Source organism: Sphaeramia orbicularis, chromosome 4 (assembly GCF_902148855.1).
Source record: "Sphaeramia orbicularis chromosome 4, fSphaOr1.1, whole genome shotgun sequence".
Taxonomy (NCBI): Eukaryota; Metazoa; Chordata; class Actinopteri; order Kurtiformes; family Apogonidae; genus Sphaeramia; species Sphaeramia orbicularis.
In genome coordinates this window covers 4,524,087-4,550,263 of record NC_043960.1, presented here as the reverse complement: position 1 = coordinate 4,550,263, position 26,177 = coordinate 4,524,087, and the positions used below count along the sequence as shown (strand labels likewise).

At 35.3% G+C, this 26,177-nt stretch overlaps 1 protein-coding gene across 1 annotated transcript in view; it reads left to right on the top strand.

Moving 5' to 3' along the window:
• Window positions 1–3,076: 3,076 nt before the first annotated feature.
• Window positions 3,077–26,177, top strand: part of LOC115417459 (cAMP-specific 3',5'-cyclic phosphodiesterase 4D-like) — a 239,641-nt gene continuing 216,540 nt past the window's right edge. The window contains exon 1 of the mRNA XM_030131388.1: window positions 3,077–3,282. The gene's annotated coding sequence lies outside the window, so the exon portion shown is untranslated. The remainder of the gene's footprint in view (window positions 3,283–26,177) is intronic.

Here is a 26,177-nt window from a genome sequence, read left to right as displayed (position 1 = left end):
ATCCTATCAATACATGTAAATAATTGGTGTAAAATTCAGTTTGTCGTCTTTTCATGGTCATCAGATATGACCCATTTGGATGTTAAGAGACTCTGTAGTAAAACCTATTGAGTTTGACAAATGATAGCAGTTGAAGACACTTGTTTTTACATTCAGTTCATGATTGATTTGGTTAAAAAGTCACTTTTTCTTCAGTTTGCTCTTTCAGTTTTTTGGTATCGTAACTTACAAATTTATTCTGAACTTTTAAGGACATGTACAGAATTAGTAAACAAGTGGTGCCAGGCACAACAAACCCCATCCCTCACACGTATTGTAGCTTATTTTGGCATTGATTCAGCTGATGTCATCATGACTATGCCTGTGCTGATGTCAGCAGATCAGTTGTGTCTATATACAGTATGTGCCAAGTTTGAAGTAAATTGAAACAAAATTGATGTTATTATAGATGTGAAATTTCAAGCATTATAAGTAGATGGGAAAAAAAGAATTAAAGAATTCAGAAAAAAATTTAACTTTGGCCTACTTCTCCCAAAATGTAACCAGATCTATTCTGGGTCACAGGTAATCTATAAACTTGATTTGGTATGAATTCAATCAGTAAATTAATTATTAAACAAAGAAACAAAGAAACAAACCAAACCAAAAATAATACCCCTTACCTGCCCTTCAGGGGGTGGGGTAATAAAATATTGGACAATATCTGGCTGAAAAATACAAAAGGTAGAAGATAATATAATAATAAATGGTGATAAATCACTTATGAAAGGTGATATATAAAGGAAAATATATTTAGAAATTGCCACAAAATTAGTTCTTTAAGCATTAAGTACTTAATTGTGATGTTTTCCATCAAATAAAATCAGAATCTAACTTCATATTAATCAAGTGAAAGGCTTGTCAGATGTTCAAAGGATCTAAAAACCTTCTGTTTACTCAGGTGGAGCAGAGCTTCCAAAAAAAAAAAAAAAAAAAAGAGGAAAAGTACATTCTCAAATCTCCAAGTAAAGTCCCATTTCACTCATTTATCTCCCTTACATCTCCATCAGTGTGTTTCAGCTCCCACCTCTCATCAGAGTGTTTTCCCTGTGTGTTTGTGTTGGGGGTAAATGTGTGTCTCCAGTGGTTGCCTAGCAACCTCACAGTGAGGACAATCCTCCTGGAAGTACAGAGTAAACAAGTGGTTTGTCGATGTGTAACCTGTTAACCTGTTAATTAAGCCTCAGAGCTGCTGCTGATGGAACACATGTTTCAGCCCGTTTCCTTTAGGTCTGAATCAGTGGTTGCAGCTTCATGTTCACCACAGAAACATAACAGTGGTGAAAGTTTTATTGCTTATTTCCCAACATGTCAGTCTATTCCTTTGAATCACACAGCAGTTTACAAAGCAAATGTTCTACTGTACATTGTAGGGGAAAGTTGTTCTTCAATAGTGAGGTTTTCAGTGAAATGGGAGACCTAAACCTATCATGCATGACTTAAGAAAAACGTATCTAGATTGTTTGTCTTAGATTGATTTTATTACTCAAAATTAGACTAAAGTTGAAATGCATTTTGAATTTTCTTTAAAATATGGTTTTATCAAGAAGATATTTAACCTCCAGAGACCCATGAAAGTGCAAGTTTTGGCTTTTTTAAAAATGAAATAATTGCCTATATTGGAAACATCATGATGCAACAGTTTTTTTCAGATGCATTTTAAAAAGAAAAATTATGGAATATCCTTTGCGGTGGGCAGTTTTTTGTGTGTGTTTTTTTCTTTTTTTGTATAAACCTGTGAAACTCTTCTTACCCCATACTTGTCCACAAACACGGACAGAAAACCCATAGATGGGTCTTGGGAGGTTAACTTTACGAGACCACATAGCAGCCTAAATTCTAACTAAAAACTAAAGACAAACAAAAACTAAGATGATACTTTTTTCATTGTATTGCTAAGGGTCTATAGAGACTGCCCTCATGTGGTTTGGAGGATGTTGCCTTTATAACCCTTTGGAAAGTGAGCTTAAACTGTGTGTCCACAAATCTGGACGTCATGCATGAAAGGGTTAATGTCTAATAAAGGGCAACTTAGATGGATAACTCTGGTCACATATTACACATTTTGCTCACATCACAATAGAAATATTTAGCTTGTTTTGTTACAGATTGTTTGAAAGTGAAAAATGAATATTGTGCATTGAACATTGAATTTATTATTAGTAGATAGATAGATAGATAGATAGATAGATAGATAGATAGATAGATAGATAGATAGATAGATAGATAGATGTAGAATCGCAGAAAAAATTATTAGACCATCAAAAGTAATCTAAAACAACGGCTATGCAATCAAGTACTAACTCCTGTGTGTATCATGTGACTAAAACAGACAGAAAAGAACACATGGAATGTCTAAAAGCACTGTTGTTGTCAGTACAATGCCATAGATATTGGTGTAAGAACTGAAGTGATTTTGGTTATTATCAAGAAAACATGGAAAATGGATAGATATCAGCTCTGAAATTAAACTCCTATGAGCTATTTTTGTTATCATTATATTTGTCCAAACAAATGTACCTTTAGTTGGACCAGGCACTAAAGCGAACAAGAAATTGAAGAGAACATGGTGGTCTAACATTTTTTTTCGCTACTATAGATAGATAGATAGATAGATAGATAGATAGATAGATAGATAAAATAACTGAAAAAATACAATAAAATGCCAAACACTGAATGCTTGTCAAATACTTGTCATTTTGTTTTTCCTGACATATTCCAGTTGTATGTGACAGTGCGTGCAGTCATTATTACCCTTGACAATAAACCTGAAAATAAAATTAAAAATATATACATAATAATATACAAAGAATATAATTCCAAACGTAATGTGGCCTTATGAAAAGGTTTATGACACAAGTCTTCTCGTTAAAGCCCAAAGGTTTGCAGTAAACACTGAACCACCTCTCACACCATCCAACCTCGTGGCTTGAGTAGTAAAGTTGTTTATGTCCTCTGAGCTCCACTTCCTGTCATGTGACCCATGCGCCGACGTCACGGTGACGGCGGGGCACGTAGCGGCGCGTGTTGCAGAGTTTGAAGTCTAACTCTGAAACTGACTCGCGGCAATAAAACATGGAAAAGACTGATAAGTCCAGCAGGGTTACCTGACAGAGCTGAAACACAGAGCTGAAGCACACACAGGCTCAGCGGCTCTGCTCTGCCCCGGTACGGACCCCAAGGACCAGACGAAGACCAAGAACCAGAACCAGAGAAGAAGAAGGAGAAGAAGAAGGAGTGACGGTGAGTCTGTGAAAGCACAACACAAACTCACAACAAACTGATGGAACAGCACAAACAGCCCATGGACCTGCACGAACGGACAGCACAAGAGTCACAGAAGTACAGTTGTGGTTTAGTCTGTAACTGTAGACACCGGTTTACCGACTTTAAATGTCAAATCACATCTGAAGAAACCTCCCTGTTTGGACAAGTGTATGAGTATGACACAGTTCAAACACAGGGTACTTCAAAGTCAAAGACTGACAACAGTAGTACATAGAAGTTTAAGTAGAATATTAAAAAAATAAGTAAAATAAAATATGACTGTTCTTTTTAAAGTGCTTTCTCTGTTTGGTTAAAGAAAATAAGAAATTAAAGAATAAATAGATTTTTTTTTTTTTTTTTTGGAAATGATGAATCTACAGAATTGTCTTGTACATGAAATGTGCTATATAAATAAACCTGCCTTGCCTTGGCTAGGGAAGAGGATTAGGGTCACTGTGGAAAAAAATTAAGGTCCAATATCTATCTATCTATCTATCCATCTATCTATCTATCTATATATATATATATATATATATATATATATATATATATATATATATATATATATATATATATAATTATTATTATTCTGAGAAAAAAGTCAGAATTCTGACTTTAATCTCGGGAATTCTGACTTTTTTCCTCAGAATTCTGACTATTTTAACCCTTTCATGCATACTGGTCACCACAGTGGACAGTTTTTTCCTCCAGCTGTTCTCTTGTATATTCATGGGTTATGTTGTTTTAGTTCCATATCAGCCAACACAGTGCACACTTATGCATTATCCCATACACTGACATTCATACCATTACTGTAACTTTGCTGTTCTTGATAAACCTGATCTGGAGTAATATGTTTTAGTGTGAATCAATTGTAATTTGTTAGACAAAAAGTTTTTTTTTTTTTTTTTTTTTTTTTTTTGCATATTGTCTTCATGATGTGAGCAATAACTAGCATTAGAATATGTTAAAAGGTGAGAAAACATCAGATTAGCAGCATTAAAATGTTTTTATTTCATTGTTTTCATCTCACTTTCTGATAATGGGTTTCAAACACATGTTTCTATACTTCAAAAATTAAATGCATGGATATTTTTGTAATTCCATGAGAAAAAAAAACACAACTGGATCATAATTTTTTTTTCATGCCAAAGGAGGAATAAAAACACTCAATAAAAAAATCTTGACTAATGTTCTCATAATTTATGCATGAAAGGGTTAAGTATTTTTTTATACTTGTTCTGAGATTTAATTAAAGTCAGAATTCTGAGAACAAAAGAGCCTGAATTCTGATTTTTTTCCTCAGAATTCTGATTTTTTTTCTCATTATTCTGACTTTTTTTTTTTTTTTTTTTTTTACAGAATACTGACTTTTTTTTCTCAGAATTCTGACTTTAATCTCAGAATTCTGACTTTTTCTCAGAATAATAAAGAAAATGTATTGGACCTTAATTCAGTTTTTTTTCCCAGTGACCCTAATCTTCTTCCATATAAATCACAGCAGTAAGTAATGCCAGATATTCTATTAAAGAGGTTGATTTCATCAGTCTGTTTGAAATGACTACTGTAAGTGCCCACGTAAAAGTGTCTTTCTTTTATCTAATGAATGAAATAAGTAAATAAATTTAACCATAAAGAGAGGTGCAGATAAAACCAGACTTTGGCTGCAAAAATCTGAGACGAGACTACACAAGACTCAATTTAATTTTACACACAAATCAATATGTTAATGTTTGGAAAGGAGCAGTAAGAGAAGTTATTTATTATTATTATTTTTTAAATATTTAGTCTGCCTCTTACTAGAAAACAAAGAGAAAAAAAAATCGAAGGTTTGTCTATTACAGTCCTACTCTTTACTGATGCTTCAATTCATCTTCACAATTCTCCTTTATCATTATTATTATTATCATAGTCATCATCTTTATCAGTGCTTATTGGTGCAGGGGGATGGAGGGTGGGATGTGTTGAGGGACCTGGCTCAGAGTCAAACCCGGGTCACCTTGGGTCAAATGGTGTATGTTCTACCAGGTGATCCCTTGTAATACTGTTTGTGAAGTTTTTCCTTTACAGGTTAATTTTCAGGCCTGTTTTTCTGATCTCATGAACAGTTAACTTTGTAGAGACACCTGGTTCTCTTAGTACAGCGATGCTACCAACATGTAGAATCTGATGCATTGCTGCAAACCAGAGCTGCAATGATTAATCGTTTAGTGGTTGACTGTTAAATTAATTGACGACTACTATAATAACACTTGTATAATTGTTTGAGCAAAGTCAAAATGATCTGATTCCACCTTTTTAAATATGCAGACTTTCTGTTTTTTTCCCTACTTTTTGTCACTAAACTGAATATCTTTGGGTTGTGGATCAAGCTTGTCATTGTTGGACATCATCTTGGGCTTTTTTTCACCGTTTTCTGATATATTATAGACCAAAAAAACGCATCAATTAATCAAGAAAATAAGCAACAGGTTATCAGAAGTGATGACACTTGACATACTAGACAAGAGTGCATAAGGTAGATCAGATGAGTGCTACTGAAGGACTCAAGGTCAGTCTATTTATGAGGGTCTTGGTCTTGTCTTGGACTCAGAATCTTATTTCAAGACCAATGAAGTCCACAGCTTTATGGACATTACTAAACTGCACGGATACAGTCTAATTTATTTGTTACTGTTAAATCTTAAACATCGCTTTTGTGTATTAAGCATTTTCCAACTCTTGTTTCTGCTCAAAATTTACTGATTACAAGAATGACTGTTAGGGAAAACAGTTTGGTCGTGCCATGTCATGTAATAACATATCTGGTCCTGGTCTTGACTAAAACACTTCAAATGAGCTCAGCCTTAATATTTACTGTACTAAATACGATATGCACGTGACTGCAGCAGTAATAATCAGTACAAAGAGCACCAAAACTGACAAACATGACTTTTCACTCTGAACGGCTGCAGTCTGAGTTTTGCATTTAAGCTCTTTGGTTGCTTTTTTATTTTTGTGCAAATGTGTGATAGCAAAGCATGTCCAAAACTCTTGTGAAATTACATATTTTTAATTGAAAACATGGCATTTTATGGCGGAAGGACCTCCGCATTTCACAACCTTAAGGGTCAGATCAAGTGAAAGTGAACATCAGTGTCAAAAATGAAAGTTTGACCAACCATTTCTCAAATAGGCTCTTTTTTTTATAGCTTAATTACTCTATTTTATGGAACTGTTTATAAAATTTCAGTATCACTTGTAGAAAAAAAAGATACAATCAATATAAAATTTAACCTAAAAAGGACAAAAACATGTAAATTCACTATTAACTTTAATAATAATATTTGTTCTTGTTTGTATCAGTGATATTTTCAGTCTGTGAATCTGAAGGAACTAATTATTCAACAGTACAAGAATATAGAAAGGTTCTGTGCAATCCAACTATTAGTCAATTATTTGCTGTTATTAGCTTTATATATCACTTCAGTTTTAATATGTATGTTAAATAAAAGTTTATGAGCTTATTTGTAGTGTTTTAGTTCCAACCAAGTCTTTCATTCTGATACTGAACAAAGTGACAAACTGCTGTCCCCGTGTCACAATGTATTTATGGTCATAAAAACTTATCATTTCAACTTTTTTATCCAATATTGATCACAGTTGTAGTTTAACATCATAGCTAAAGCCCTATGTTTTATTTAGGATCAGTTTCTTATGAGAACAGAATGTTTTGTACATTTGCGTTAAGTAAAAAAAAGGTGTTCATTTTGATTCCCCGTGTCACGCAGCAGTAATTTAAGTATTTTTGCCCCCAAATTTTATTTCTATAAACTGTAGCATGTGTCATATGAGACCTTTTCATACATTTTATAAACATGGAGATAAGTTATTTAGTTTTCAGCACAGAGCTTAATGAACATGTTGCTGCTTGATATGATCCTTTTGTACATATGTGTGATAGCTAAACATGACCAAGACTCTTGCAAAATTAAATATTTTTCATTCAAAACATGACATTTTATGGTGGAAGGACCTCTGCATTTCACAACCTTAAGGAAAATGAATCCACAGAAACAACACCTGAGTATTTTGTAAACCAGCTTTAAGTTTTATACCCATGCACTTTTAGATTTAATTTAGATTTTATTTGTTACTGTTACTTGTAGTGAAGTATTTCCAGTGTTCTACTTGTTCGTCCTGCCTTCGTCACAGTTCCATTTGTCTTTAAATTAAACGGACTGTAATGTTCTCCGCTCACATTTTTCCACTCACAGATTCACTGTCTAATATCATCCAGTCTGTAATGTAAGAATGTGCCGGTATAATTTACTGCATGGAATGTATTTCTCCAAAATATTTATGCACTCCCTCCTCCTGCCTTTATCTTCTTCCTTCCTCCATATCTGTTTCCTTCATTCTGTGTGTAAACCCCCACTCTGACACTGTATCCACGTTACTACGCTCTCATGTCCTTTGTGAACCCTTCATCCAAACTGCTGTCATCTACTCATGTTTCTTTCTCCTGCTACACTGAACATTCTGAGTGTATTTGTTTGCTCTCGGCGGGGCGTCCACGTTTAGTTTTTGTCTGTGTTTAGCTCAGAGGTGAACTGTCAGAATGAGGAAGAATGATGAGGACCTGACAAGCAGAATGTGGGACAATAGAGGATGTTTACGGGCATGTTACAACATTAAGAATAGACATAATAACCAAAAACACAGGTACATTTTGTCTCACATACTGAACATGATTTGATATTTTCTCATCCTAATACTGAAAATGAATAAAAAGTAAATTATTATAAACATGAATATTGAACTTGATTTGTCCAGTTGGATTTAATGTCATGAAAGTCAGTTTATGCTTTAAAGCACTAAATAAACACATGAAAATGAACAAAATAATAAACAAAACAAATAAAAATGAAGAATAACTGAACAGAAAACACATTAAATTTACAATATTGAATAGTCCAACACATTAAGAACAAGACCAACAAATTAAAGTGAACAAATGTGCAAAAATAATTAACAAAACAAACAAAAATGAATGAAAAATAAGCAAACAAAAAAAAAAATTGTTAAAAAAAAATTAACATAGAAAGGACAAATTGGGAATACAACCTTAAATTCACTATACTGAATAAAATATAACAGGTTAAGCCCTAATTCAGTGAATTAAAGTCAACAAATGGAAAAAATAATCAACAAAATGAACAAGAAAAGAACAAAATTATTAAGAAAATGAACAAAATGTGCAAAATATGCAACAAACTAGATAAAAATATTCAAAATAACCTCCTGATCTGAACCATTTGGTAGATTTTTCACTGGTGAAAAAAGCCCTGATGAAGACCAGAGGTCGCAACATGTTGGCTGCATTTGAAATGATTGCCATGGAGAAATAAAGGCATTTTATTTTTACACAAATCCTATAGTGTGCCTTGGAATATATTTTGAAATCTTGCATGTTAATGCAGATTTTTTCTTTTTCTTTTTTTTCGCCATTTGGTAGGTTTTCTTTGAATTGTGTTAAAATCAGCACATATTTGGATGTGAACCTGACTGTTATCAGCTTCATTTCATGTTTTCTCTTCACTAAATATGGGACAAAGTTGAAGCAGGTGTTATGACGTCTTCAGGAAGTGAGCTAGACTTTATCAAAACAACAGGAAAAGAAAAATATATCCAAAATATTACTAGTGACAATGTCAGAATAATAATAGTGTACTTTATTTACTTTATTTTTTACCTAATGGTTAAAAATTAATTTGTCTGAAAAAAAAAGCCTAAAATAATTTCTATTTTTACATTTTTGGTAACAACACAGTGATAGAATACTATTTTTTTGTGGTATTAAATTCCTATATGTATTTTTTTTTTTTTTCAGAATTTACTCATTTATTTTTGATTTGAAAGGAAAATGTCACTCTTTAACTTGAACTATGACAGAAAAGAGCTTTTTAATGTTTAATTTCACCGTATTTTACTTAATACTCTTCTTGTTTTAGCCTCTTTATCTGTGTTTAAGTTTTTATTCAATTACCTCCATTTTTTTTTTTTTACCACCCTGCTTTACCCACATTTTCATTCTATTTTACATTTAAGGTTTTATCGTTTCTTGAATTCATTCTATTAATGATCACTAATCTCTAATTAAAGGTTTTACTGATAAGATAACATCCACGCAGGGAGACGTGTTTGGCTTTTTTCCACTGAACCTGCTGAATGAAGGAAAAAGTTCAGTACAAACAAAACCATTGGGTTTCTGTCAGACCTGTTCCTCCAACATGCAGAACTGCAGATCTTTTAAGTGTCATCAGTTTTAGAAGAAACTCAGAAAACCCAACTGTTCCATCTATGACCGCTAGATGGCACTGTTCTCCAGCGTTGAGCACATTCATTCTTGTCATCCATCTCCATCTGAGCTGTTTGATCTGCAAACATTTGCAAAGCCTGTGACTAAATCTGCTTTTGCCTGTCTGCATGACTCACTGCTAATTTAACAGAATAATGACATTTGTCTTGTCACTTCCTAAGAAAAAGAGGAGGCTCTAAAAAGTTCTCACATTTATTACTTCAGTGCAGATGTGGCTCTTTGGCCTGTTGTGTTGGAAAAAGTTGGATCATTAGTCACAGTTTTGGCATTTTGGAAATTCTTTGAAGTACGTTAAGTATGTCGGTGTCTGTGGGTGGATGTCGTGAAGAAACAGGACAGATTAGTTCAAAGTTTCAGATTTTGGCTTTTTGTGGCTGGTTTGTTTCTCCTGAACGGAACAAGGAAAAGATGAAATGAAACTGCACCGATGTAGACAGAGAGATGAGTCTGCTGCAGGAAGGAAAGTCAAATAGAAGACGTAAAACTAGATGAATTACCCGTGGCTGAAAACGTGTCCCTCAGTGATTTTAGTGATGTACTGTAGTGGTGAGTTCAGGACTCACCTGCCAGAGGGACGATAGGATTTATAAATCTCAACAGACCATGGATATGATTGAACTGACGAGAAGGTTTTGAGGTAGAATCATGATTAGCAACCTACAACCTACATCACAGTTTTTTAACCCCTTGAAGGAGTGATATTTTGCTTTTTTAAATGGAATTCTTCATTTTCCAACATTTCTCTATGGTCTCCATAAACTGTAAATGCTCTGCTTGGGTCTGAATCCGTCATTAATTCAACGCCACAGGTCCATTTTCAATTCTACATGAGAAAGGTGGTTTGGAGCGCTGGCCCTTTAAATGCACATGAGCCAATTCAGGCCCCGCCCCCTCCAGGTTGTAGGCTGTGCTGCTCTGTCCCGTTCAACCAACAACTGAACATTTTAGATAATCAGTTCAAAGTTTGGACATATTTTCAGTATGGACTACAACCACTGCTGCTGATAAACAATTATGTCGTACTTGGAGAAATGTTTGTCGGAAGTCTTGACCTTATATGTGCTAATGTCGTGACGTAACTAGTTATAAAATGTAACAAATGAAGCAGGAATTAAAACAGTTTGTAGAAATCCACTCGATTTTTGCCAAAATGAATATAAAGATAGCTTTGCAGCACCTGGAAGGTTCAAATTCAAACTTTGAACTATTAGGGTCCAAATACACAAATAAATGAACCAAAGACTAATAAAAGTGGGTTTAGCAAAATATGACCCCTTTAAAAAATACACAATATGGACAAAAGTATGTGGACACGTTGAATTCAGGTGTTTCTTTTCTAACAGGGGTCTGGGATACAAAACAATAATGACTAATGTCATAATATGGTTTTATATTGGGATGAATATCAGTGCATTGTATTGGTTAGTTTGGTTTAAATTGTTGTCTTTGCTTCCAAAATGCTTTCTTCACATCTCACTTTGGAAGAAAAATCTCCCATTAAACGTTCAAATATTGATGTTTATAAACTATATGGACAAAAATATTGGGACACATCATGGCTACAGCTGTAAGATGTCCTGTTCATACTGATTTCAGACATAAACATCAATATTTCCTTAAAGTTTTAATGGGAGATTTTTCAGTCATACTATATAGGACTTATTTGGATGCTGAGATGCTTTATAGTGAATATATTTAGACATTGTGCAGCATTTATTCATCGTAATGTCTTTATTTGAACCCATAAATGGCTGTAGCTTGGTTAGGAAAGGTTAGAGTTGGAAGTCTAAAACGTCTACTGTATGTTCTGTGTATTAAAAATATTAAGAAATTCCCATGTTACACATTTAACATTTTATTTTTTATTGTAAATTAATGTATTCTCAGAAAATGAGAAAATGCAAGTCAGGTTTTTCTGAATCAGATGATATGTGACATGTTTGACCATAGAAATATTTAGATACATAGAAAAATGAATAAACTAGTACAGATCTGGGTTTCTGAGGGTTAAGATTGATCACAACATCATGAGGTAAAAAGAATTAAAGGGGTCATATTTTGCTAAACCCACTTTTATTAGTCTTTGGTTCATTTATTTGTGTATTTGGACCCTAATAGTTCATACAGTTTGAATTTGATCCCTCCTGGTGCTGCAAAGCTATCTTTATATTCATTTTGGCAAAAATCGAGTGGATTTTTACAATCCATTTTAATTCCTGCTTAATTTGTTACATTTTATAACTAGTTACGTCACTGCATTTGCACATATAAGGTCAAGACTTCCGACCAACATTTCTCTGAGTACGACATAATTGTTTATCAGCAGCAGCGGTTGTACTCCATACTGAAAATATGTCCAAACTTTGAGCCGATTACCTAAAATGTTCAGTTGTTGGTTGAACGGGACGGAGCAGCACAGCCAACAGCCTGGAGGGGGCGGGGCCTGAAGTGATTGATTTACATTTAAAGGGCCAGTGCTCAAAACCACCTTTCTGGTGTCATTAGTCAGAAATAGGGTTGAAGATGGACCTGTGGAGTTGAATGAATGAAGAATTCAGACCCAAGCAGAGCATTTACAGTTTATGTAGACCACAGGGAAGTGTTTGAAAATGCACAATTCCATTTAAAAAAAAGCAAAATATCTCTCCACTGATATTATGAGTAGAGGAGTGAGTTCTCGTTCTTCCTCCTCACTGAGGGTTATATAAAACTAATGGGGAAAATGAATCTGGTCCAACAGACTTATGACCTAAAGTAGAAGTAATTATTTCAATTATCCTGGAAAAAGGACTTTATTTCAGTGTTATGAGAGAACTCCAACTATATATTGCACAGTTCGCTGCAACTTTGAGAACAAGGCAGATAAAATGGGGTGAAGTTTCCAAAAAATGCTGCCTGTTTGCCAGAATAAAACAACTTTTCACTTACTCAGCTACTTGGAGGGTGACTGATAACCGCAGATAAATGTCACAACTAATGGCAGTTGGCATTTCAGGGCCAGTATTAAATACAACAGTTTGATTGCAGCAAGATATAGGTTACTTAAGGCAAAGAATGACCCACTTGTCTAGTTGTGATTATAGTTCCCAGACCTTTTCAGTTCAGGACCCAAATGACATATTTTGTGTCTCCTCTGGACCAAGACGAACAAAAATAAGTCTTGAGTTGCCATAATGTCACACTTTTACGGATGGTTTCACCAACAAAACAATGCAGAAATAGTCAGCAGGATAAGGACAACAAGTACTTTTTTGGTGATGAAGTTGTGGTGGCATGGTGGCGTAGAAGTTAGAGCCTCCACCTCACAGCTAGAATGTTCCAGGCTGGAGTCCTTAAGCATGTTTCCACTGCAGGAACTTTGGGGTACAAGCTGGGGGGTGGGGGTTTACAGGTATGTCCTCTGTCTTAGCTGCTGTGTCTCCACTGCAGTCGGACCCACCACCGATTCTGGCTGTAGAATGCCAGCATTGCCTCCACATCTGTGTCGGTCCACTTATAAATTATTCTTTAAATTGTAAAATCTGTCCATACTCACAAAATCTACTATTTATTTATTTACTTCCAGATTTGTGCAGCACTTTAAAAATGATGCTCGTTTCCTGTCCTGCTCTGGGTCTTTATGCTCCACCCAGGAGTTTTTGGGGCCATTTCGAGTACCTACCCTGAAGCAGAGAGTCAATTATGCCACGTTTTCTCTACACGGAACTGGCTCGACTCGGCTTGACTCAACTCGGGTACCAGGTACTATTCTTGGGGACCGTTTCCCTTACAGGATACTACTGACGTTAGAGTACCTGGACGTCATAGTGATCCATGTCGGCTGCTCAGAGAGTTGCCGATAAACTCGCTCGTTGTGTGTTGTCTCGTCAAGCTCATGCTGAATTTTTACGTTGGCCGCCTAATCTCCTCGACTGGCCATGGTGTAGTTTTCAGGCTGTCATCATTTGGATAAACCTACCGCTATATTTCCTGTCAACTTCCGTATCTGTTTTTTGTAAAACGGCGGGTCACAGAGACAACTCTCTGACCAATCAGTGGTCTGCAGCGCTTACATTTCTCGTTTTAGTATCTGTTCCCCAGTCTTGGAACCTCGGCAGAGGTGATACCAAAAAACTAGTACCCGGTACCAGATTCCAGGTCCTTTTTCGTAACGGAAACGCAAAAAGGCTGAACTGGTACCATGTAGTGAAAACGCGGTATTAGACCTCATAAAGGTTCCTGTAATTTGATCCTCGGAGGCGGTTCCTACAGTGGAGATACACTCTAATAGCCCCGCCCCCGTAAAACTACCCCGAAGTTCCTGCGGTGGAAAGGTGCCCCATATTGGGCTTACCTGTTCTACCATGCTGGTTTCCCCCTCCATTAACACTTTCAGTGCCATGGGCCGATTAAATCGGCTTTACGAATACAACCTGTAAAGTGCCACGGGCCGATCAGATCGGCTTTGGAGAACACACCATATTTGTGTACAAACAAACCATCCACCCCCATTTCTTTCTCACATTTCGATGACGTTCTTTCTGTGTCCCCCTTTTGAGACCAACCAGACGGGAATTTGAGGTCACGCGACCGAATAATATTTTTATATCTTTTTAATGTTTCTTATTCTCCGGTGTTTCATCAGAGGGAGCACTCCATGCCGGGGGGCGGCTGTGGACTCCGGGGGCTGTGGCGCCTTCTCTCACTGGGGTCCGCTCCTTTCTGGTGGGTGGGGGTCCCAGTTGGCCCTCTCCCACTAGTTGGGATGCGGGGCTGTGTTGCTGGTGCCTGGTCGCGGCTGCCTCCTGGTGCGGATGGCTCCCTGAGACAGCACCTCCTAAATTGATGTTTTACTTTTACTTGTACATTTTTGTTCTGGTCTACCTGTGCTCAGTCAGTCTTCTTAAGTATGTGTGAGCTTGTGGGTTTGCATGTATGTGTGTGTGTGTGTGTGTGTGTGTGTGTGTGTGTGTGTGTGTGTGCGGTTGAGTGGGTGGGTGTGGGTGGGGGGCGGTACTGATTTTTAAACTGATATGTAAAGCACTTTGTGCTACAGTTTTTAATGTATGAAAAGTGCTATATAAATAAAGATTATTATTATTATTATTATTATTATTATTATTATTATAAATTATGCAAATTACGATAAAAAATGAATCAGCTGCGTCCGGTGCGTTTTGAATCTAATCAGCAATCGGTCGGATGTTACCGAGCGGTTTCCTGCAGGATTCTTCAAATATTATAAAAACGACGCGAAATACTGAAAAACGGCCAAATTCTGTGGCACTTTTAAGGCTTATTAGCCCCTTAACTGTCTGGCACCGAAAGAGTTAAAGACTGGCTACAGGTTACTGGTTTGATCTGGAGTTGGTTCCTGAGCACCTTCAATGGCAGCTCACTGCTAGTAATGTGTGCTTATGCTAATGCTAATGCTAGGCACTGTGTGCATTATAGGTAAAGTGCAGGGACCAAATTTCCCTACAGGGATAATAAAGCTTTAACCTTCTGTCCCTGCTGAAAGAAATCTCAGTTAACAAGAAACACATACAGTGTATGACCATAAATCTATCGCACATATTGTAAATTTTACACAAAAAATCAATCAATCAACCAAATTTTATTTATATAGTGCCACATTACAACAAAAGTTATCTCATGACACCTCACATTTAGTGCTCATAATAACCCATTTCACAGACACCCAACAAAAAACATCCAACCAGTATGATTTGACAGAAAATCTCCAATTTTCCAAAAGTTTTTTTTCCTATTTTGAGGTGGTTTTAAGAGTTTTTGCAACAGAAGAAGAAATAGAAACACCTTCAGACCTCAGCATCTTCAGATATTCTGATTATGTGTGAAAATCCATCTGGTCCAACAGGTCATGTGGACTCAAGAACAGACTGAATTATTTCTATTTCATCTGAGAAAAAAGAGCATCACAGCCACTTATAACACACAATAAGACACACACACACACACACACACACACACACACACACACACACACACACACACACAATGGTCCTACTCAGGGGTGATGTGGCCTACAGCACCACCCGCTGGTGACTCAACACAGTCTAGAATGATTAACACTTAATACACGTATGGAAATGCACATAATTCACGTTTGTGATTTTTTTTTTTTTTATTTTAAAGTTCGCTTCAAGATCTTGTGACATTTTATGGAAACACACAAAACAAACAATTAAATATGAACAAACACAACCACATGGCTTTTTCACTGTCAAAACACTCTTTGAAAGTCTCTTCTTTGCATCTTTTTTTATGTCTTGTTTGTGTAATTTTCACATCTTGAATCTTTTAAATGTCTCAGTACATCAGTCATGTCTTGTTTCATCTTTTACATTCTCATCCTTTCTTGTTGTTTTAAGTCATATTGTCTTTTGAAATATTTTACTTTGTTTCATTTCATGTTTTTTCCTCCTTGTGTATCTTTTACTCTTTTGTCTTGTTTTGACTTTTACATCATTACAATGTTTTTTATTTAACCTCATCCTGGGAATGCTCTCCTTTTATCTTAATCTATCATATATTTTTGTTGTATTTACTTATGATACTTGATTACCTTATTAATAACAGTTTCATGTGTTTTTTTTTTGTTTTGTTTTTTTTTTAAGCAAAGTCGGCTGTAATACGTCATCTCTTTTCCTTTTGTTTTGTTGCTGAATGCATGATCATACAGTGACTCAGTGGAAACCAGACTGTGGGCTCAGTAATTCTCCTTCCTGTTTAACAAGGACATTAAATCCAAAAACCACAGAGGTCATACGGTAGCTGAGGTCAGCATCTCTCTGTGGAAACGTGACCATGTTATTATTCCTCACAGCTTTAACTACACACACTCGTACATCCAGTCAACACGGAGGTATTATGAGTTTTTATTTCACAGCAGATGTTTTGGCACATACACACAGTGCGTCCATGTCGCATTATCTTTGTCCATGAAAAACGTTTATCCAAAAATCCTGTTTATTCAGCTGAAGTATTAAATATTCACATCCTACGTACTGCACATAAAAGACCCTTGAACGTTGCTCAATTCTTTGCAGTTGTTATCAGTTTAACAGGCCTATCTTCCGTGCGTCACCACAACGTACAGCATCACACGACTCCTTAACTTTATGATGGTCAATTGGAGAATTTAAGCCAAGGATACCGCCGCTGTAATAGTTAATCATTACAGAGTGAGCGGGTTAAACTCAGCGCTCATTTACTTAACGAAGTATCCCCAAATGTTTTTACAGAAAGGGAAGACACGCTGTTCATTGTGCAGTAAAATGTCAGGGTTTCACTATTATATCGGATGTTTTTGCTCATTTTCCTGCTGCAGATGTTTGAAGTTGAGCTCATTTGTGAAAATGAAATCATACTTTGTTTTCATTATGTATTGGTTTTTGTTTTTTGTTTGTTTAGTTTTCTTATAGTCTGTTTCATTTATAAGGACTAAGTAGGATTACTTTGTTTTGTTGCATATTCAAAATAAACTAAACTGAACTAAATTTCAGACTTTATGAACTGTTGATTGTCTAATCTACACCATATTCTATAACAGGGGTGTCAAACTCATTTTAGTTCAGGGGCCATATTCAGCCCAATGTGCTCTCAAGTGGGCCAGACCAGGAATGTAATAACCTATAAATAATAATCCAAATGTTTAATCTCGTTTTAGTATGAACGTTAAATTACATTATGAAAATTGCAAAGCTATCTTTATATTCATTTTGGCAAAAATCAAGTGGATTTCTACAACTTGTTTTAAGCATGCATACCATCTACACCCCCCCATCCATGGCCAAACAGCGCACATTCCCCATCAAACAAGGTACAGTAAGGTTAATATAGTTCTGGTTGTCTCTGTCCCACTTTCTTAGGGATTAGAACTAATTCTTTTTTTTTCCTTCAAACATCCAGAGAGAGAACAGCATGGACATATGTAGCTCTGTATAATATTCAATAGAAAAGAAAGATTATGAGTGATTTTAACATGGAATGAAAATAAAAAGGACATATTAAATCCAGTTGTCTCCTTTTATATCACCAAGGTAAAATTTGGCATGTATTGTTTCACATAATTTTCCCATTTTTCCCAATGTCTGTTGAATATTTCTAATTTTAGATTAACGGTGAAGGTGATTTTTTTTTTTTTTTTCCATTTTGTAAATGGCCCATGTTATTTGAACCCATTGCTGAACAGTTGGCTCATCTTGTACCATCCATTTTTATGTTATTGCTTTTTTCCCTGCTGCCAAAAGAACATTCCAGAGATATTCTTCTATTTTCGTAGCAGGTGTTTTGAGTCCTAAATACATAGTTCTGAAGTCAGAGAGAATGTATGTTTTAAAAATTAATTGTATTGCTTTATTGATCTCAGACCAGTAGTTTTGTGTACCCTGACAGTCCCAGAATATGTGGTAGTGATGGGCCAACTGACAGCCACAGTTTGTCCAACATTTACTTTTTACTGGGGAAAAGTATGCACTCTGACATGGGCTTATGAAAAAGCCTGATGTGTTTTTACAACAATATTCTTTCCACATATGAGATCTCATGCTTTTCCATTGAGATGTGCATATCCCCTCCCAGTCTTCATCTGTTACTACAAATCTCCCTTCCTTTTCCAATTTTCCTTTAATGTATTTGGTGGAATGATTATTAAGATTTGAAATATTCGTATAAAGCTGTGATATAATCCCTCCTGGAAGTTTTGATTTGTATGCTTTTATAAAAAGTTTAATAAGGGGGTTATAGATACTGCACTTTTCAAAGGCTTGTAAGCCGCAGTTTGCACTGTTTCAATAAATCAAACTAGTTTTCTCATCACATCTTTGATTCATTTTGTCCAGCATTTGCAAGCTGTGGACTCTCTGTCCAGTCAGAGCCATATATTGTGTAATTGATTGATGCTTTCAGTTTTCAGTTCAGTTAATTCAATCCAAGTCAATGGAACACTCACAAGATGTCACCAAAATCACTCTGTCCCTTTAAAATCTTCAAGAAAATGATGTGTGTCAAATCATATCGAAGCACATCGAATCATATCGTGGGCTGAATATTGTGTATCGTATCGTATCATATCATGAGATTAGTGTATCGCTACAGCCCTAATTTTCAGTGTAATATTTGTATTTTGCAAATTCACCTGAGCAGATTGTACTATTTGGTGGGCCACTTTTGGTCCGCGGGCCTTATGTTTGACACCCCTGTTCTATAGGATCATCATCTGTCCTATGAGAACCACATATCTCTGAAAATTCCGCTTTTCATCAGGTCTGTACCGATGCATTTGCTAGTGAGTCCAAGGGTTTTTATTTGGTTCTATAAAGAGTTGGATTTGGAGATTTTTAACTCAATAGAAATGAGATGAATTAAACTGAAGCTCTTAAACTAATGAGGTGGAGTGAAATGTAAGATGTAATGCTTAAAATGGAAGTACTATTACATTCCAAAAAATTACAAAATAATAAACAAAATGAATAACAGTAAACAAAATCTGGACAAAATATTCAACAAAATAGTAAAAAAAAAATTCCAAATTACAAACAACCTGAACAGAACAGTCAAGAAAATGGGCAATAAACAAAACCTGAACAAAATAGATGAGGAAATGGACAAAAAAATTCCGAAAATGATGAACAAAATGAACACCGTTAAACAAAACCTAAACAAAATATATTAAAAAAAAAAAAAAAAAAAAAAAAAAAGACAAAAATTTCCAAAATAATCATCAAAATTAACAATGAGAAACAAAACCTGAGAAAATGGACAAAAATAGACTAAATAAAATTGCATAATTTAATGTGATGTGTATTGATATTTATTTAACCAGATAAAACCCATTGAGATCAGGATGTCTTTCACAGGGGTGACCTGGTCAGGTCAGCAGCACATATCCTAAGAACAGTTCTGAGGAAGTCACAGTATAGATTAAAACTTACAATTTTAGAGGTGCAATAGGGTTTTAACAAGAAGTGTAGGAGCTATAACATAACAACAAACCATAATTTATAATTTAAAAACACAGGCCCTGTCCAGTGGTTGGACACTGTCTGTCCCTCAGGATAGGATGAAAGGCTCCAAGTGGAAGATCTTCAGAGTTTTTCAGTTCAGCAGTAGAGTATTCTATGCCGAAGGGGCAGCAAAGCTGAAAGCTGTTTTTCCAAATTCAGTCCTGACCCGAGGAACAGATAAAACAAGTGTAGTGCAAGAACACGAGGCATAGCAGCTGCTAGTTTTCTGCAATAAAGTGCACAAATAAAGAGGCATCTATCTTAACCCATAAAGACCCAGTGTTACTTTTTTGGCAGTTCCCAAATGATTCTTTTCTCTATTTTTTACTTATTAAAAGTAATTTAGCATCATTTATTCTAATATCACGGTCAATAGTTTGCATTCTTAAGTGAAAATCTGGTATTTTCTTGCATTTAAGTCACTGGTCATGTAAATGTCCATAAAAGCTCAAATTAAAGTTGAGGGTCAATATATCCAAAAACTGAGAAAATGGAGAGAAAAAAATCACCCTTTCCATCAATTATATCATTAACTGAACATAAATCCAGTGTGTCCATCCACTGTCATTGATCCAATTTCATGGGTTTTACTGGTGAATCAGTGTAGTAGAAGATGACAGTGTTTCCATGTTCACTACAGAGCCTCTGAACGTCCAAATGGGTCATATCTGATGACCATGAAAAGATGAAGAACTGTATTTTACACTAATTATTTACATGGAATGATAGGATTAGTGGATCAAAAGGTGTTAAACATTTTATATCAGTAAATGATTTTGGTCGTCAGTGAATATTTGGGTCATTATGGGTTAAAAGAGCCTTATAAATTAGGGTCAGTCAATGTGCATATCTGCGTACACTCAGAGAAGGCAAGTTTGATTTCAAATCTCATTCACAGTGGTGGGTGAGACGACTGCAGCCAGTGCTGAATGAAAAACAGTGTCCAAGGACTGGAGACATTTGGATGAGACGCACTCAAACACAGCACGTCCCCATAGTCAAGAATGGACAAGAGGGTTGCAGTCACTAATTTCTTTCTGACCCTGAGGGAGAAGCAAGTTCTGTTTCTGAAAAAGAACCTAAGCTTCACCTGAAGTTTAGTGACCAGATTATTTATATATATAGCCTTTATAACCATGTAACGATAGTTACATTCTGAGACTCTGGGGGGTTAAGTAGTTTGGAAAATGAATGAATGAATGATGGTTTTATTGACCAGCTCTTTCTGGATCACGCCACCTCTAACGGTCTGTGACGTAAGCTCCATCTCTATACGTTACTGATGAGTCTCCTGGTGCTTGTGCCTTTAATGAAGCTCTAATTATCAGACTCATTAGGATCTGAGGACGTCACCCACCTTCGTTAATGACTCCTCCTCACCGCTGACATTTGTCGTTGCGTAAGACGCACGCTATTCCCTAAAGGGCAGTGGAGCTATAATAAACATATGGCTATAGGAAAGCTGCTCAGTGCTCAGATTCTGTCACACACCTACATGAAAAGCAGCAAGTATCACAGTTATTAATTACACAACTCGTACACACAGACTGTATATGTGGCACAAAGCAAGACACAAGAAACTTAGCATCACAGCAGCAAATGTCAGCTCACTGTGACAGAAGAGAGACAGCCTGTTATTACCCAAAGAAAAGGGAGATTGCCTTACAGAGAAAATGGCCCAAGTCTCACAGTAGTGTTTCTGCGCTGTGACTGACGCGCTCAAAAAGCATCTTGAAAGCGGTAGGAGCTGTGAAGAGAAAAGGTTCTGGCAGGCAGAGGAGCACATCAGGAGGAGCAGGAGTTCTGTAGAAGGCCTTTAAGCACGGCTTTGTACCCAAAAGCAAAAGAAATCCAAGATAGAACAGCTCTGCAGCACTCTTTCACAGATCAAACCCAGAATAATCCAGTTTTTTGGCCACTGGCTGGCACATTAAAGCCCAAGTGCAGACGTGCTTTCATGCATTCAGTAGAGCAGAGGTGTCAAACCACCCTCAGTCTCACCTCACCCTACCTTAGTACGATACTCATGACTCATACACCTTGGTTTGAATTTTACCCTGAATATATCTGATATTACCTGTGTGTACATATGTACATATATGTCCTTTATGTTATATATATTTCTTCTATCTATAAAATGGAGTTGGTCTTGTGTATATTTTAGTATTTAGAATAGAATAGAATAGAATAGAATAGAGTATAGTGTAGTATAGAACAGTGTAGAATAGAAACAAAATAGAATAGAACAGTATAGTATAGGATAGAATTGTATAGAATAGTATAATATAGTGTAGTATAGTATATTATTGTATAGAATAGAATAGTCTAGTATGGAATAGAACAGAACGGTATAGTATAGAATAGTATAATATAGTGCGGTATAGAATAGAGTAGTATAGAATAGTATAGTATTATAGAATAGTGTAGAACAGAATAGTATAGAATAGAATTGTATAGTATAGTATAGAATAGTATAATATAGTGTAGTATAGTATACTATAGTATAGAATAGAATAGTATATTATAGAATAGAACAGAATGGTACAGTATAGTGTACAGGGTGGGGAAGCAAAATTTACAATGAACATTTAGTTGTTTTTTCTCAGCAGGCACTACGTCAGCTGTTTTGAAACCAAACATATATTGATGTCATAATCATACCTAACACTATTATCCATACCTTTTCAGAAACTTTTGCCCATATGAGTAATCAGGAAAGCAAACGTCAAAGAGTGTGTGATTTGCTGAATGCACTCGTCACACCAAAGGAGATTTCAAAAATAGTTGGAGTGTCCATAAAGACTGTTTATAATGGAAAGAAGAGAATGACTATGAGCAAAACTATTACCAGAAAGTCTGGAAGATACTATTAAAGAAGAATGGGAGAAGTTGTCACCTGAATATTTGAGGAACACTTGTGCAAGTTTCAGGAAGCGTGTGAAGGCAGTTATTGAGAAAGAAGGAGGACACATACAATCAAAACATTTTCTATTATGTCCATTTTCTTGTGGCAAATAAATTCTCATGACTTTCAATAAACTAATTGGTCATACACTGTCTTTCAATCCCTGCCTCAAAATATTGTACATTTTGCTTCCCCACCCTGTAGAATAGTATAATATAGTGTAGTGTAGTATAGAATAGTATAATATAGTGCAGTATAGTATAGAATAGTATAATATAGTGCAGTATAGTATAGAATAGTATAATATAGTATAGTATAGAATAATATAGTATAGAATAGTATAGTGTAGTGTAGTATAGTATAGTATAGAATAGTATAATATAGTGTAGTATAGCATAGAATAGTATAGAATAGTTTAATATAGTATAGAATAGTATGGTACAGTATAGTATAGTATAGTATAATATAGTGTAGTAGAGTATAGTATAACTAAATAAATAAATGCTGTCCACTCTAAAGGACAGGAGGTAAAAGACAGATTTGTTGTGTCTAGAGATGAAAAAATTTGGGACCCTCTGGTCTGAATAAAGACAATACTGATCATATATCTAAATTCTGCTTGTACATGTGTCTGTATTCAGTTTAATTTGGTAGTAAAAGTGTAGAAAATGGAGAAAATATTCAGTGTTAATGGTAAAAAAAATGTTGACTAATCATGCCTGGATCTGCACCTTCATAGTTTTTCTACTTTAGGAGATTTTATACCAAAGAGTAAAACAGAATATAAAATACACCGATAAAAATGTGCATGTGATTCTGTCATGCACACAAACCAAAGACTAAGATTGTGTTGTTGATTTAGTTTCCGTTCTAAAGTGATTAATAAGCTTTTGTGGTGTGAATGCAGTTTGTTTGTCACATATTATTTGTGTACTTTGCCATGGCTTTCAGTTGTAAGTGTGAGATGTAAATACCACATCCTTTGTATATTTAATGGGTAATTCCAACAAAACAAAACAAAAAAAAACAACCCTTGAATCTGCCTCCAGGATGTGAGCAGCAGGTTCATTTACTGCCTGGTTTAACGAGACATGTTTCATTAAAGAAGCAGAAAAAAAGGAAGAAGAAAAATGAAATGTCTAAAAGGTTTTTTAGACTTGCTTGGTTTAAAAAAAAAAAAAAAATCCACAATTGCCTTTCAGCATACTGTGATTTTCATGGTCTGAAAGGAAAACCTGCACCACGATGCAGATTTAGGCGAATCACAAGCATTTTCATACAGATAGCAGGATTAAATATGAGCTGAAGTTGCATGAAATCATGTAATTTTTATCTACAGTATTTTTATGCTTAGGCTGAGAGAAAATAGCTGCAGAAAGAACATCTGTATTTGCATTTTCTGCCGTTTTTTTTCCCCCTCTGATTTCCCGCCCACAGAATAGCAAAGAACAGGGAAAAGGTCAGTGTATCTTTTGGTAATTGGATTTTATTTTCAGAAACAAAAGAAAAACTGGTGTTTAATTGATTTTCGTTTTAAAATAGAAGAATTAAAATTGAATTTCAAGGCGTTTTTCATTTTCAGTGCCAAAACAGATAAACCAAATTTAAAAAATGGATAGATTTTCGTTTTCTCTTTCAAATAACAAAAACAGAGGTTACACACTGGAAAAAATCAAGATCTTACCAAATGTATTTTTCTCATTTCTAGTCAAAATATCTCATCACACTTAAAATAAGACATAATCACCTAAAGAGTAATTTTTCAGTGAGATATAAGAACTGATTTTTACCTCCGCCAAGGAGGTTATGTTTTTGCCAGGGTTTGTTTGTTTGTCTGTCCGTTAGTGTGCAGCATAACTCAAAAAGTTATGGACAGATTTTGATGAAATTTTCAGGGTTTGTTGGAAATGGGATAAGGAAGAAATTATTAAATTTTGGTGGTGATCGGGGGTGGGGGGGCCCATGGGGGGGGCGCAGACCAGAAAATTTCATCAAAATCTGTCCATAACTTTTTGAGTTATGTTGCACACTAACGGACAGACAAACAAACAGACAGACAGACAAACAAACCCTGGCAAAAACATAACCTCCTTGGCGTGGGGGGGCCCACAGGGGGGGCCACTGATCAGCCTTGGCGGAGGTCTGCGCTCTCCGAGTGCTTCTAGTTAGACAATAGATCTGGAAAATCTTATTTCAAGAAATTTTACCAAGATCATTTTCACTTGTTCCATTGGCAGATTTTTTTTTGCTTAATTCAAGATTTTTTTTTGCTTAATTCTAGGCAAAAAAAATCTGCCAGTGGAACAAGTGAAAATGATCTTGGTAAGATTTCTTGAAATAAGATTTTCCAGATCTATTGTCTAAAAATCAGTTCTTATATCTCACTGAAAAGTTACTCTTTAGGTGATTATGTCTTATTTTAGTGTGATGAGATATTTTGACTAGAAATCAGAAAAATACACTCAGTAAGATTTAGATTTTTTCCAGGGCAACCTGACAGAAATGGAAAAACAGACCAAAAATGCCTGTTTTTTTTTTTTTTTTCTGAGACCGAATATTTTTAAATCATTTTTGATCATCCAATCATTTTTCAAGGAAAGAGCATTAATGCCTAGGTCACAAAGATTCTTATAAACGATGGGTTTGTATGAATCTTCCAGTTTCTACAGAATCTGGAGTGTGTAGACATTCATGGAGGGAGCATGTCTACGATGTCCAGATTTTGTATGAACTGGAAGATTCATACAAACCCATCGTTCCTAAAAATCTTTGTGACCAAGGCTTTTTTTTTTTTCATTAAATCTTTTTTCAAGAATGTAAAGTATATAACAAGAAAATAACAAAATTGCCAGGGGGAAGGATTACACAGGTATTATAATACAATGTCTAACTCAGAATAAATATCGATGGTTTTTTATGGTGTTTTTGTTTCCAGATTTATCTAAATGCTTTAAATAAAGTTCAACATCTTTCAAAAAATAAATAATATTTGGTTTTGTGTTACAGAACCTACATTTGTGAATGAAAAATTTAGCAGGTAAGAGAAGTAAATTAATTATAAAAAATGTTGTGTTTTTTTCTCCTTTTTGGAGTATTTGTAAAAACTAAATAATACATTTTTCCACAATATGACAAAGTTTCTGAAAACATGGTCGATAATAAATCTGCTGAAGTCCTTCCACAGTTTGTATGGTTTGTATGAAATCTGGAGTGTGTAGACATTCATGGAGGGAACATGTCTACGATGTCTAGATTTTGTTCACAATGGAAGATTTGTACAAACCCATCGTTCGTAAGAATCTTTGTGACCTAGGCATCAGTCCTCTTTCCTTGAAAATAACAACATCTGGTCTCAGAAAATGAAAAAAAAAAAACAGGCGTTTTTGGTCTATTTTTCCATTTTGGTAACGTCGTAACTTTCTTATATGTTATGTCGTGGAAATTTACCGTTCAACTGTTAACTCACACAAAGAAAAAGGGAGAAAGTTAGAGTTAAAATAATAAATGCATTTATTGAGAAATCAATCACAGACAAAGCTCTGTAAATGAAGTCTGATTAAACAAGAGAAAACTAAAGATTATATAGAACCAAATC